This window comes from Gasterosteus aculeatus, chromosome 2 (genome assembly GCF_964276395.1).
Source record: "Gasterosteus aculeatus chromosome 2, fGasAcu3.hap1.1, whole genome shotgun sequence".
In the NCBI taxonomy this organism is placed as follows: Eukaryota; Metazoa; Chordata; class Actinopteri; order Perciformes; family Gasterosteidae; genus Gasterosteus; species Gasterosteus aculeatus.
Genome location: NC_135689.1, coordinates 18783892 through 18791391, shown reverse-complemented (window position 1 = coordinate 18791391; position 7500 = coordinate 18783892). Strand labels below are relative to the sequence as shown.

At 46.3% G+C, this 7500-nt stretch overlaps 1 protein-coding gene and 1 non-coding gene across 2 annotated transcripts in view; one reads left to right on the top strand and one right to left on the bottom strand.

The window, feature by feature from the left end:
* klhdc8b (kelch domain containing 8B) overlaps positions 1–7500 on the bottom strand; it is a 281616-nt gene that overhangs the window by 50543 nt on the left and 223573 nt on the right. The gene's annotated exons all lie outside the window — the stretch shown is intronic.
* On the top strand, positions 2562–2634 carry trnar-ccu (transfer RNA arginine (anticodon CCU)). Its single transcript has one exon. It is a non-coding gene; the product is annotated as a tRNA-Arg (tRNA).

Below are 7500 nucleotides of genomic sequence, written 5' to 3'. Positions count from 1 at the left end.
AATGTTGCATTGCGCAAAAACATTGTTATTAGTTTCAAAGGGTTCAAAACCATGTATCCTAGCTTTGAGTCACGACTTGTGGTCCACAGCAGAGTGGCGCAGCGGAAGCGTGCTGGGCCCATAACCCAGAGGTCGATGGATCGAAACCATCCTCTGCTAACTGACTTTTAACCATTCTCCCACTGCATTCTAACTTGGGTGGTGAAATGATCCAAAGGTGATCATCTCAAATCAATGCGCGGCTCTTCCACAATGTTGCATTGCGCAAAAACATTGTTATTAGTTTCAAAGGGTTCAAAACCACGTATCCTAGCTTTGAGTCACAACTCATGGTCCACAGCAGAGTGGCGCAGCGGAAGCGTGCTGGGCCCATAACCCAGAGGTCGATGGATCGAAACCATCCTCTGCTAACTGACTTTTAACCATTCTCCCACTGCATTCTAACTTGGGTGGTGAAATGATCCAAAGGTGATCATCTCAAATCAATGCGCGGGTCTTCCACAATGTTGCATTGCACAAAAACATTGTTATTAGTTTCAAAGGGTTCAAAACCACGTATCCTAGCTTTGAGTCACAACTCATGGTCCACAGCAGAGTGGCGCAGCGGAAGCGTGCTGGGCCCATAACCCAGAGGTCGATGGATCGAAACCATCCTCTGCTAACTGACTTTTAACCATTCTCCCACTGCATTCTAACTTGGGTGGTGAAATGATCCAAAGGTGATCATCTCAAATCAATGCGCGGCTCTTCCACAATGTTGCATTGCGCAAAAACATTGTTATTAGTTTCAAAGGGTTCAAAACCATGTTTCCTAGCTTTGAGTCACAACTCGTGGTCCACAGCAGAGTGGCGCAGCGGAAGCGTGCTGGGCCCAGAGGTCGATGGATCGAAACCATCCTCTGCTAACTGACTTTTAACCATTCTCCCACTGCATTCTAACTTGGGTGGTGAAATGATCCAAAGGTGATCATCTCAAATCAATGCGCGGCTCTTCCACAATGTTGCATTGCGCAAAAACATTGTTATTAGTTTCAAAGGGTTCAAAACCATGTTTCCTAGCTTTGAGTCACAACTCGTGGTCCACAGCAGAGTGGCGCAGCGGAAGCGTGCTGGGCCCATAACCCAGAGGTCGATGGATCGAAACCATCCTCTGCTAACTGACTTTTAACCATTCTCCCACTGCATTCTGACTTGGGTGGTGAAATGATCCAACGGTGATCATCTCAAATCAATGCGCGGCTCTTCCACAATGTTGCATTGCACAAAAACATTGTTATTAGTTTCAAAGGGTTTAAAACCATGTATCCTAGCTTTGAGTCACAACTCGTGGTCCACAGCAGAGTGGCGCAGCGGAAGCGTGCTGGGCCCATAACCCAGAGGTCGATGGTTTGAAACCATCCTCTGCTAACTGACTTTTAACCATTCTCCCACTGCATTCTAACTCTGGTGGTGAAATGATCCAAAGGTGATCATCTCAAATCAATGCGCGGCTCTTCCACAATGTTGCATTGCGCAAAAACATTGTTATTAGTTTCAAAGGGTTCAAAACCATGTATCCTAGCTTTGAGTCACAAATTGTGGTCCACAGCAGAGTGGCGCAGCGGAAGCGTGCTGGGCCCATAACCCAGAGGTCGATGGATCGAAACCATCCTCTGCTAACTGACTTTTAACCATTCTCCCACTGCATTCTAACTTGGGTGGTGAAATGATCCAAAGGTGATCATCTCAAATCAATGCGCGGCTCTTCCACAATGTTGCATTGCGCAAAAACATTGTTATTAGTTTCAAAGGGTTCAAAACCATGTATCCTAGCTTTGAGTCACGACTCGTGATCCACAGCAGAGTGGCGCAGCGGAAGCGTGCTGGGCCCATAACCCAGAGGTCGATGGATCGAAACCATCCTCTGCTAACTGACTTTTAACCATTCTCCCACTGCATTCTAACTTGGGTGGTGAAATGATCCAAAGGTGATCATCTCAAATCAATGCGCGGCTCTTCCACAATGTTGCATTGCGCAAAAACATTATTAGTTTCAAAGGGTTCAAAACCATGAATCCTAGCTTTGAGTCACAACTCGTGGTCCACAGCAGAGTGGCGCAGCGGAAGCGTGATGGGCCCATAACCCAGAGGTCGATGGATCGAAACCATCCTCTGCTAACAGGCACTTGACTCTTTCCTATCTGCCGTTGTAACGTAGGTGGAGGTGTAATTCATAGTCAAAAAACACCTTCTTGCCATTGTCCCCCAGTGTTCCAACGTGAGGTGCTAAATGAGGAAATTTGCATCCTTAAAGGACGCTGGTCCCTGCACAAGTCTATTTCTGTTAGTTGCCAAAAGGTCAGTCCTCTATACAGGGATTCATGAGCAAATTGGACCTTTTGTTACTGCCTATCATCAATGTATTGGTCCATGTTTTCAAATAATCCAAAAATCTTCAAGTCAATTGTGTCGTGACCAAATGCAGATTAGCCAAGCAAAATCTTAATCAATGTAAGGCAGTCAAAACTGATCTAGGTGTAGATTGGTGAAGGAAATTGGGACTTTTTTACATGTACATATATGCCCCAGTGGCCTAATGGACAAGGCACTGGCGTCCTAAGCCAGGGATTGTGGGTTCGAGTCCCATCTGGGGTGCTTTGCAGCAGAGTGGAGCAGCGGAAGCGTGCTGGGCCCATAACCCAGAGGTCGATGGATCGAAACCATCCTCTGCTAACTGACTTTTAACCATTCTCCCACTGCATTCTGACTTGGGTGGTGAAATGATCCAAAGGTGATCATCTCAAATCAATGCGCGGCTCTTCCACAATGTTGCATTGCGCAAAAACATTGTTATTAGTTTCAAAGGGTTCAAAACCATGTTTCCTAGCTTTGAGTCACAACTCGTGGTCCACAGCAGAGTGGCGCAGCGGAAGCGTGCTGGGCCCAGAGGTCGATGGATCGAAACCATCCTCTGCTAACTGACTTTTAACCATTCTCCCACTGCATTCTAACTTGGGTGGTGAAATGATCCAAAGGTGATCATCTCAAATCAATGCGCGGCTCTTCCACAATGTTGCATTGCGCAAAAACATTGTTATTAGTTTCAAAGGGTTCAAAACCACGTATCCTAGCTTTGAGTCACAACTAATGGTCCACAGCAGAGTGGCGCAGCGGAAGCGTGCTGGGCCCATAACCCAGAGGTCGATGGATCGAAACCATCCTCTGCTAACTGACTTTTAACCATTCTCCCACTGCATTCTAACTTGGGTGGTGAAATGATCCAAAGGTGATCATCTCAAATCAATGCGCGGCTCTTCCACAATGTTGCATTGCGCCAAAACATTGTTATTAGTTTCAAAGGGTTCAAAACCATGTATCCTAGCTTTGAGTCACAACTCGTGCCACAACAGGCACTTGACTCTTTCCTATCTGCCGTTGTAACGTAGGTGGAGGTGTAATTCATAGTCAAAAAACACCTTCTTGCCATTGTCCCCCAGTGTTCCAACGTGAGGTGCTAAATGAGGAAATTTGCATCCTTAAAGGACGCTGGTCCCTGCACAAGTCTATTTCTGTTAGTTGCCAAAAGGTCAGTCCTCTATACAGGGATTCATGAGCAAATCGGACCTTTTGTTACTGCCTATCATCAATGTATTGGTCCATGTTTTCAAATAATCCAAAAATCTTCAAGTCAATTGTGTCGTGACCAAATGCAGATTAGCCAAGCAAAATCTTAATCAATGTGAGGCAGTCAAAAATGATCTAGATGTAGATTGGTGAAGGAAATCGGGACTTTTTTACATGTATATATATGCCCCAGTGGCCTAATGGACAAGGCACTGGCCTCCTAAGCCAGGGATTGTGTGTTCGAGTCCCATCTGCGGTGCTTTGCAGCCGAGTGGCGCAGCGGAAGTGTGCTGGGCCCATAACCCAGAGGTCGATGGATCGAAACCATCCTCTGCTAACTGACTTTTAACCATTCTCCCACTGCATTCTGACTTGGGTGGTGAAATGATCCAAAGGTGATCATCTCAAATCAATGCGCGGCTCTTCCACAATGTTGCATTGCGCAAAAACATTGTTATTAGTTTCAAAGGGTTCAAAACCATGTTTCCTAGCTTTGAGTCACAACTCGTGGTCCACAGCAGAGTGGCGCAGCGGAAGCGTGCTGGGCCCAGAGGTCGATGGATCGAAACCATCCTCTGCTAACTGACTTTTAACCATTCTCCCACTGCATTCTAACTTGGGTGGTGAAATGATCCAAAGGTGATCATCTCAAATCAATGCGCGGCTCTTCCACAATGTTGCATTGCGCAAAAACATTGTTATTAGTTTCAAAGGGTTCAAAACCACGTATCCTAGCTTTGAGTCACAACTAATGGTCCACAGCAGAGTGGCGCAGCGGAAGCGTGCTGGGCCCATAACCCAGAGGTCGATGGATCGAAACCATCCTCTGCTAACTGACTTTTAACCATTCTCCCACTGCATTCTAACTTGGGTGGTGAAATGATCCAAAGGTGATCATCTCAAATCAATGCGCGGCTCTTCCACAATGTTGCATTGCGCCAAAACATTGTTATTAGTTTCAAAGGGTTCAAAACCATGTATCCTAGCTTTGAGTCACAACTCGTGCCACAACAGGCACTTGACTCTTTCCTATCTGCCGTTGTAACGTAGGTGGAGGTGTAATTCATAGTCAAAAAACACCTTCTTGCCATTGTCCCCCAGTGTTCCAACGTGAGGTGCTAAATGAGGAAATTTGCATCCTTAAAGGACGCTGGTCCCTGCACAAGTCTATTTCTGTTAGTTGCCAAAAGGTCAGTCCTCTATACAGGGATTCATGAGCAAATCGGACCTTTTGTTACTGCCTATCATCAATGTATTGGTCCATGTTTTCAAATAATCCAAAAATCTTCAAGTCAATTGTGTCGTGACCAAATGCAGATTAGCCAAGCAAAATCTTAATCAATGTGAGGCAGTCAAAAATGATCTAGATGTAGATTGGTGAAGGAAATCGGGACTTTTTTACATGTATATATATGCCCCAGTGGCCTAATGGACAAGGCACTGGCCTCCTAAGCCAGGGATTGTGTGTTCGAGTCCCATCTGCGGTGCTTTGCAGCCGAGTGGCGCAGCGGAAGTGTGCTGGGCCCATAACCCAGAGGTCGATGGATCGAAACCATCCTCTGCTAACTGACTTTTAACCATTCTCCCACTGCATTCTAACTTGGGTGGTGAAATGATCCAAAGGTGATCATCTCAAATCAATGCGCGGCTCTTCCACAATGTTGCATTGCGCAAAAACATTGTTATTAGTTTCAAAGGGTTCAAAACCATGTATCCTAGCTTTGAGTCACGACTTGTGGTCCACAGCAGAGTGGCGCAGCGGAAGCGTGCTGGGCCCATAACCCAGAGGTCGATGGATCGAAACCATCCTCTGCTAACTGACTTTTAACCATTCTCCCACTGCATTCTAACTTGGGTGGTGAAATGATCCAAAGGTGATCATCTCAAATCAATGCGCGGCTCTTCCACAATGTTGCATTGCGCAAAAACATTGTTATTAGTTTCAAAGGGTTCAAAACCACGTATCCTAGCTTTGAGTCACAACTCATGGTCCACAGCAGAGTGGCGCAGCGGAAGCGTGCTGGGCCCATAACCCAGAGGTCGATGGATCGAAACCATCCTCTGCTAACTGACTTTTAACCATTCTCCCACTGCATTCTAACTTGGGTGGTGAAATGATCCAAAGGTGATCATCTCAAATCAATGCGCGGGTCTTCCACAATGTTGCATTGCACAAAAACATTGTTATTAGTTTCAAAGGGTTCAAAACCACGTATCCTAGCTTTGAGTCACAACTCATGGTCCACAGCAGAGTGGCGCAGCGGAAGCGTGCTGGGCCCATAACCCAGAGGTCGATGGATCGAAACCATCCTCTGCTAACTGACTTTTAACCATTCTCCCACTGCATTCTAACTTGGGTGGTGAAATGATCCAAAGGTGATCATCTCAAATCAATGCGCGGCTCTTCCACAATGTTGCATTGCGCAAAAACATTGTTATTAGTTTCAAAGGGTTCAAAACCATGTTTCCTAGCTTTGAGTCACAACTCGTGGTCCACAGCAGAGTGGCGCAGCGGAAGCGTGCTGGGCCCAGAGGTCGATGGATCGAAACCATCCTCTGCTAACTGACTTTTAACCATTCTCCCACTGCATTCTAACTTGGGTGGTGAAATGATCCAAAGGTGATCATCTCAAATCAATGCGCGGCTCTTCCACAATGTTGCATTGCGCAAAAACATTGTTATTAGTTTCAAAGGGTTCAAAACCATGTTTCCTAGCTTTGAGTCACAACTCGTGGTCCACAGCAGAGTGGCGCAGCGGAAGCGTGCTGGGCCCATAACCCAGAGGTCGATGGATCGAAACCATCCTCTGCTAACTGACTTTTAACCATTCTCCCACTGCATTCTGACTTGGGTGGTGAAATGATCCAACGGTGATCATCTCAAATCAATGCGCGGCTCTTCCACAATGTTGCATTGCACAAAAACATTGTTATTAGTTTCAAAGGGTTTAAAACCATGTATCCTAGCTTTGAGTCACAACTCGTGGTCCACAGCAGAGTGGCGCAGCGGAAGCGTGCTGGGCCCATAACCCAGAGGTCGATGGTTTGAAACCATCCTCTGCTAACTGACTTTTAACCATTCTCCCACTGCATTCTAACTCTGGTGGTGAAATGATCCAAAGGTGATCATCTCAAATCAATGCGCGGCTCTTCCACAATGTTGCATTGCGCAAAAACATTGTTATTAGTTTCAAAGGGTTCAAAACCATGTATCCTAGCTTTGAGTCACAAATTGTGGTCCACAGCAGAGTGGCGCAGCGGAAGCGTGCTGGGCCCATAACCCAGAGGTCGATGGATCGAAACCATCCTCTGCTAACTGACTTTTAACCATTCTCCCACTGCATTCTAACTTGGGTGGTGAAATGATCCAAAGGTGATCATCTCAAATCAATGCGCGGCTCTTCCACAATGTTGCATTGCGCAAAAACATTGTTATTAGTTTCAAAGGGTTCAAAACCATGTATCCTAGCTTTGAGTCACGACTCGTGATCCACAGCAGAGTGGCGCAGCGGAAGCGTGCTGGGCCCATAACCCAGAGGTCGATGGATCGAAACCATCCTCTGCTAACTGACTTTTAACCATTCTCCCACTGCATTCTAACTTGGGTGGTGAAATGATCCAAAGGTGATCATCTCAAATCAATGCGCGGCTCTTCCACAATGTTGCATTGCGCAAAAACATTATTAGTTTCAAAGGGTTCAAAACCATGAATCCTAGCTTTGAGTCACAACTTGTGGTCCACAGCAGAGTGGCGCAGCGGAAGCGTGATGGGCCCATAACCCAGAGGTCGATGGATCGAAACCATCCTCTGCTAACAGGCACTTGACTCTTTCCTATCTGCCGTTGTAACGTAGGTGGAGGTGTAATTCATAGTCAAAAAACACCTTCTTGCCATTG